General features: G+C 43.6%; 1 non-coding gene across 1 annotated transcript; it reads left to right on the forward strand.

Annotated features, from left to right (window-relative positions):
• Positions 1–3,480: 3,480 nt before the first annotated feature.
• TRNAW-CCA (transfer RNA tryptophan (anticodon CCA)) lies at positions 3,481–3,552 on the forward strand. Its single transcript has one exon. It is a non-coding gene; the product is annotated as a tRNA-Trp (tRNA).
• Positions 3,553–7,774: the final 4,222 nt, after the last annotated feature.

Genomic DNA, 7,774 nt, shown 5'->3' on the forward strand with positions numbered 1-7,774 from the left:
AAAGTATTCTTTAAAGGCAGATGGGTGACATCAGCAAAACGGCCGAGTAGGAACCTGCAAGCTCTCGTCCCCACACAGAAACATCAGAAAACAAGCAGAAAGGGTCAGAACCAGATTTGTCAGAAACTCTGGAAAACAAAGGTTTGCAGCAACCAGGTGGATGCTGAATCCAGAAAGGGGTGACTTCAAAGCAGTAGCAAAACTTTGTGGCGTTTTTATTTGCCTTTGTCCCATCCCTTTCCTGGACCACCTGAGGCCCAGGAGCAAAATCTGGGGAGAGTTTCTTTGGGAAATGAGGGCATTTGAAAGTGCTGTATATACAGGGGCGTTCAGAAAGCTTCATGCATGCTGACAGCAAGAAACATACTCAGAAGAGATTTCGCCTTGGGCTATCCCCAGGCTTAGCACAAGCCTGGCTAACTGTTGAAGGAGGGCCCGGCACAGAGCAAATCTGAAAAGAACAGGAGAGTTGCATTGCTGCTGTTGTTGTTTCTTTAAATAAACCTGGAATTCAAGGAAATCTCTGTCACAACACTAGCTAAAAACAAGCTAAGGAACAGAGACACTTCAGGCACCACACACAATAAGAAATAGAGTCTTTGCAAAAATAATTTGGGAAAGTCACTGAGAAATGGACTGCTACAGCCTTCAACAATCAAAAAAGAGCAAACTCTGTGAAGGTGGAGTATCTGATTTCCACTTGATTTGAAAAAGTCTCCACTTGATTTTTTGGTAGATTTTAATTTTACCAAATGGATAAACAGAATACAGTATATCCATACAATGGAATATTATTCAGCAATGAAAGGGAATGAAGCATTTATACATGCTGCAACATGGATGAACCTTGAAAACATTATGCCAAAACGACAAGAAAGTAGTGAGTAAGCTATGCTTACATCCACATCATGAAATACTACGTATTTGTAAAAAAAGGAAGTTGAGGAAAATCTCAATGAGCTGACACGGAGTGATTTCCAGGATAAACTGGTGAAGAGAAAGATGAAAAGCAAAATGCAAAAGAGTAATTATAGTATGCTATCCTTTATGGAAGAAAGAAGGAGATGTAAGAAAATAACTATGTATTTGCTCATTTGTGCAAAAGAGTGCAGGAAGGATCAACCAGAAAATGAAATATTAGTTACCTACAGGGGTGGTTGGTGAAGGGTGGGAGGAAGGACGAGATGGGTCTAGGTAACAGAGATGACGAGGGAGTGGCATGGTTTCTAGCATACCCTTTTATATAGCTCTGAATTATGGTACTATTTTACATACGCGAAAATTTAAAGAAAATAATGAAAACCAATCAGGCTGTGTGTGCAGGTGTGAACCTGAAATGGAATACAAAAGTAACAGCCTAACTGTATTATGAATGAATAACGTAACCAAGAGTGAAGAGCTCAGACAAGAGAAGAACTAATGTAAATAACTTTGCAAAACAATATTTTGACTGTAAAGCTAAAGACAAAAGCTAAAAACAAAAAGAACTGGTCACATAATGTCATCCTCTTCGTAAGTCTTTTCTTACAGATATATGGGTTAGTAATTCTGATACACACGTATACATATATGTGCACACGTATATATACACATTCATATATACACATACATATTCATATATTTATAATAAATAGACACATTACAGCTAATGAGACCTGGGTTTCTCAGTGTCAGAGAGAGAAGTAACAAATGAGGAAAAGAGGAATAACACCACATTGGAACGAGCACACTTAACATCCAGATCTTGATTTCTAAACACCATTCTCCGATAACAGCAACTAGGGCTCCTTAAAGAAATGGTTGACTCCAGGGCTGGTGCAGGGAAAATACAAGATAAGCCTGGACCATCTTGTACCAGAAAGTAAGGAAATGCTAACAAGAGGATAGGGGCATGTCAAAAGGACACATAAACCAGTCTGAAGGAGCTTATAATGGCCAAACCCAGAACAATTTCAGAAACAATATAAAAAATTATATTCTATGGATTAAACCTATAGAATTAAAAATTATCCATGAGTTTGTATTGATGCAAATAATTGAATATACAATATATAAGTAAATAGGAGAGAACAACCAGCTCTTCCTTACAGAATTAGATGAGAAATGTATAAGGAACGAGGGAAAGAGAAAATCACCATGAGACAAACACCGCAGTAATAACTGTTGCAGGCAAGACGGATGCTAAAATTAGTGGGTGCAAGTTTGAGGAGAAACAGGACGTTTGCAAAGTCACAAGCATTTACCCCAAAATATTAATTACAAAGGGGAAATAGTAGCTTTACAGTGGAGGAACTCGGCAGACTCCATATTTACTAAACCATCCAAGTTAATACCACCGGTAATAAAACCGGCTGACAACACGAACCTCCTGATCCGCTGTGCTGAGCCAGGCACAGCATCATTTCGCTAGGGCGACGGGAGGATGTGAGGGAAAGAGGGATGGAGGAGGAACCACCAGATTAAAACTGACTACACATCAGACAAAATGAAACTACAGTGTTTACGGATGCACATTTGGGTAACAAAACTATAAAGAAAAGCGAAGAAGCTCTTTCCATAAGGTCGGGAGTGGCTGCTGCTGGGGGAGGACGCCGGGTGCGGACAGCCGGAGGCTTTGGGGGCGACTGAGAGGTTCAGCGCTGCCCAGCTGGGCTGGTGGCGGCAACGGTGTTCGCCTTGTGCTACTTCATTAAGCTGTATCTATGTTTTGTGCAGTTTCCTGTAACTGTGCTATACGGTAAAAAAAAAAAAAAAAGGTTTAACAAACATAGTTGGACACTTGTGTATACCTGGGAGGAAGGAAATCTGGAAAGAAATACATCAAAATGCTTACAGTGGGTGGTGGGGTTATTGATTTTAATTTTTATTACACTTTTCTATAATGTCCAAGTTTTCAAAAATGAGTTTTAGTTTTATAACGGGGTGGGGGGGGGGGGGGGGGCTCGTGGACATTCTCTTCCTATGCTGTTCCAAAGTCACTACCTAAGCGTGACCGCAGTCTTGTCCCCCGCCCCGCCCCCCTTCAATCATGTCCGTGGGGACAAGAACTCCATCCTCCCAACCCTGGCTTCCCAGCGCGGAGCCGGGGTGCGGTGTTCCAGCCGCCTCCTCCGCAGCCGTCTGGCCTCACGGCCGGGATGAGCCCCGCCCGGTCCCCGCCCGCGAAGTCGGTTGGAGCCCGCAGCTCGGCGGCTCCGGGACGGCGGAGACCCGGCCCGCCCCGCCCCCCGGGCCGCCGCGCCCGCTGCAGCTCGCCTCCCTCCGGCCGGGCCGAGCGCCGCTCCCGCTGCGGGCGGGGGCCCCTGGGCGCCGGGCTGCGCGGCGCGGGTCCCCTCGGGCTCGCTCAACCGAGCCCCCCCCCCCGCCCGTTCACTTTCTTTCTCTTTAACCAGAAGTTCACACGAAAAACAAAGGCAGGGAAGCGACTGGAACGCGCAGGACGAAAGAACCTTAAAAGATGAAAAGTCGTCCCGCATCCGCGACCTCGTGGCGCAATGGTAGCGCGTCTGACTCCAGATCAGAAGGTTGCGTGTTCAAGTCACGTCGGGGTCAAGGCTCTCCGTTTTCCCACCTACCGAACTAGGTTCGGGCTACTTGTAATTTCCACCTGCAAGAACACCTGGCCATCCTCCTGCTCCTTCCTTGCTCCTTTGCAGCAGAGGTCGGAGGAGCTTGAGGACAAATGGGCAGTGTCATTTTCGGATCTGAAGATGATCTAGGAAACGCTACGAGGCGCTACCTGGGCAATTCCGCGGGAACGCGCCTGATGCTGCTGCCCTGTTTCCTTCCCCGTGCGCTTCAGCCCCTTCCTCCTGTCGCAAAACGTCTCACGAGAAAAGCTATTTAAAAAATAATAATAAAAGACTAACAACATCATTGGAAACAAGTATAGAACAAAACACTTATTGGAAGATGAAATGTAGTTATTTTTAAACGTGAAAAGAAATCTTTCATAATAAGAGAAATGCAAATTAAAATGAAAACTCAGTGAGTTATTTTTAACCTATGAGATTGGTTAGCCTTTGATCAAAAAGCCTCTATTACATTGCATTGCTCACATCCTAAAAGCTATATAGGAGAACAGAGGAAATTAAGATAATTATAAAAGATTATTTTTCATTCAGCCAGTTTAGAGAAGTTCTCCAGTATATTTTTCAATATTGCTTCTGTTCCTTTTGTTCTAGACTTTTTCCAGGAATGTCATTTACCTTTCTACATGATGAATAAGTACCATCAAATGGATGGATAATTATGCGTCTCTATACTCTGCATCTCTCATCTCCTCTGAAAATGTTTCCTCTGTCTTCACGTTTTCCCTGCCTTTTGGGGTATCTTCTCAGGTTTCTCCACCATCTGGGATTCCATTTTCTGCAACTTCAGCTCTGCTCGCCCCTCGACAGAGTGCACCGTGATTTTACCATTGCAATTTTAGTTTCTTTAAGGTGTTGCCATGTTTTATTCTCCTCTCTTTTAAACTCAGCCAGTTGTTCTATGCGGCTTTTCACGCCTCATTTCAGAGGCCATGTTTTGAAGGATGCCTCATATCTTTTTTCTGAACCCTTCCATCATTTGCAATGGTGTTTTCTTCTACCGGGAACTATTCCGTTTTCCTAGTTCTGCAGGATTAGAAACACGAACAACTTGCTTTTATCTCTTACTCATCCTCCAAAATTTGTTTAGACTCAGCGTGAGGCAACAGATGGGGAATGTGGCTAACGCTCGGTCCTGTTTTCTGCTCGTTGCTGGGGGTCAAATCCCTTCCCAGATCCGTTAGCTGGAGGGCAGGTCGAGGGTGCATCTCCCATCCCCATTTCCAGTGCTCAGGAGCTGTCTCCTAGGGCTTTATTGCAGTGTCATTTTTCCCTCCTCTCCTGTATGGTTCCCTTGTTGCTGCGTGAACCAGTGAAACACAATGAACAACCACCATGAAATCAGCGGTAAACTAGAGATCCCACGTTTCAGTGTGAGTTTTAATTTGAATGTCTTAAATGGATCTTGCCTCCTTGGCTAGGGCAGAAACAACACCTTTCTATTCACTTAAATCTTATATAATTAATATTTTAATTTAATGCCAAACAAATACTCTGAAATCCCTTAGATTCTCCCACCTTTCAAGAATTTTACATTTCAGGGCCGGCCCCTTGGCCGAGTGGTTAGGTTCATGTGTTCTACTTGGGCGGCCCAGGGTTTCGCTGGTTCGGATCCTGGGCACAGACATCAGGCCATGCTGAGGCGGCGTCCCATATAGCAGAAGCAGAAGGACCTACAGCTAGAATATACAGCTATGCACTGGGGGGCTTTGGGGAGAAAAAGCAAAAAAGAAGAAGAAGAAGATTGGCAACAGACGTTAGCTCAGGTACCAATCTTTAAAAGAAAAAAGAATTTTACATTTAAAGAATCTCTTTTGTGGATCTTATAGCCTAAAAATTGGTTCTATTTGAACTTTTTTAATTTTAAAATTTTAATGATGTCTTTCAAGTTTCTTATGTGAATTGATAAAATTCTCTTCCTATATATTCATAAAGCAAATTTTAAAAAGTCTACTTGCCAGACAATATTTTACCATTACAATCTCCTTTTTATTATTAAAGCAGATTTTCAGTCATCACTTTTAACCCTCAGCTCATTTATTTCAGATGAATAAGCACTTGTTCTCCCAACCATTGAGAAAACAAAATTAGCATGCATTTTTAGAAAAACTGGGGCAAGGGTATTTTTTGTGGGCAAAGTATCACTTCTTAGAAAGGAAAGGTAGACATGAGGAGAAAGAAAAAGATAGAAAAATTACCTTACACTTAATTTCAGAGGTTAATCCCACCTGCATCAATACATCAGATATTTTTCAAAATTTTAAAAGTTCCTATAGATTATTCTGTTCTATTAATCTACTAGTACATTCCTGCTCCATACCAAACTGACTATATTGCTGTATTTAAAAAAAAAAAAAAGGTAAAATTTGAAGATGGCAGAGCCTTGCTGCAGACACAGAATTTGATATATTTTGTTGACCCATTGTCCCCCCAACTGAGGGTGCTTCCTTAGCTCCCGCCAGCCTGGGACACGTGACCTGTTCCTCCAGCCAGAGGGATGCTCTCCTGACAGATGCCAAGCCAACTGCCTTTCATCTCCAAGGAGTTTGAATTGGAAGCAAATGGAACCCAGTGTTTCAGAGGACATTCTAAACAAGTACAAATGTGAGATGGCACCATAAAGTAACTTTGTTTTATATCATCCCTTAAAAATATGCTCAGTTTGCTAGTCCTCCTTCTCGTGGGTGAGGGAGCTAAGCAAGCGTGAAGAGAGTGAGGGACAATTCCCATGAGTTTTCTGGTCACTTTGTGATAAGAAACACTCCCCAGGCTGTGATTACAACATCCATCCTATGTAATAGTCAAGTGTCTGAACAGGAGTTAAGGTTATGGCCCCTTCCCTCCTGGTCTTGCGCCTCCACCTCTCCTCCCACAGATCGCTAACCACGTCTCTGGCCCCTTCAGAGTCAGAGCAGGGGAGGGAGGGTAAACAGCAGAGTCTACATGGTCATGGGTGTCATCCGCAGGGCTGCTTCTCTCTGGCACTTCGGTGGAATTCTGAGACTCCCTCAGTGCTGCTTTTCACTTAGCCCTGATGAATATATTTTTATTTCAGCTGGTTGCTCTTTACTGGGTCAACACCTAGCATTATCTTCTAGGAGATCGGATCAGCCCTCCAGGCAGCTCTGTGGACAGCACCTAAGAGGACCCCATGCACAAGGGTCGTGTCTAGACCATGAGAGGAACTCATGCATCTTTTGCCCCTAGACTTGCCTCCCAAAGGTGTGCAGACACCTTCTTTCAAGTTGATCATCTCTTGCCCCTTACGTTTCTTAGGCAAAGGTATACATCAGGCCACTGAGACCTCGAACTCCTGGGGACACATATCAAGCTGTCCAGGTGGCGTGTGAAAGCCTCTCTCACTGAGTTTGAACTACAGGGCAAGCAACTTCCCCACCCCCTTTCCTTTGTGAAACTCTCTCCAAAAGTTTAGAAGCTCTCTTCAATCTCTTCGCAGGACCCTTTGGTACTCTCTATATGGGTGAGGACCTCAATCATGTAACAGTTTCTCAGCCACTACATTTTTTTGCCAATTCTATATGGTGATCTATCTGCCTCCTGACTCACTTTGGCTACCTGATATCTATGTCTTAAAGTGGTACCTGTAGTGTATGTGCTCGTAAATCTCTACAAATCTAAACAAATGCAGAGTTTACATGTACATGTGTACATCTATACAAATTCATGTATGCTTATGTGCATGAATATTTGCATATATGTGTATGTATTTCCTAGCTCTATCCACTATAAGGGAAGACAGGCAAGGACACCCCACTGGCAATGAGCACACCTAGTGACCAGATCATGGTCTCTAATATTCCCCACTAATAAGTCAAGGCTCTTAGATCGAGGTGCCAGCAGTGTTGGTTTCTGGTGAGGCCTCTTTTCCTGCCTTGCAGATGGCTTCCTTCTTGCTGTGTCCTCAGATGGCTTTCCTGTGTGTGTGCACAGAGATCTCTGGTGTCTCTTCCTCTTCTTATAAGGACACCAATCCTATGGGAGTAGCACTTCCCCCTTATGACCTCATTTAACCTTAATTTCTTCCTTAAATATAGTCACATTGTGGGTTAGGGTTCGACATATGAATTTAGGGGGGTACACAATTCAGTCCATAACACAAAGTGTGGCTGATTTCAGGGCTGGATCACAGTAGGGACTAGACAACCCTGGAACATTCTCTTCAG

Source organism: Equus caballus, chromosome 11 (genome assembly GCF_041296265.1).
Source record: "Equus caballus isolate H_3958 breed thoroughbred chromosome 11, TB-T2T, whole genome shotgun sequence".
Lineage (NCBI taxonomy): Eukaryota > Metazoa > Chordata > Mammalia > Perissodactyla > Equidae > Equus > Equus caballus.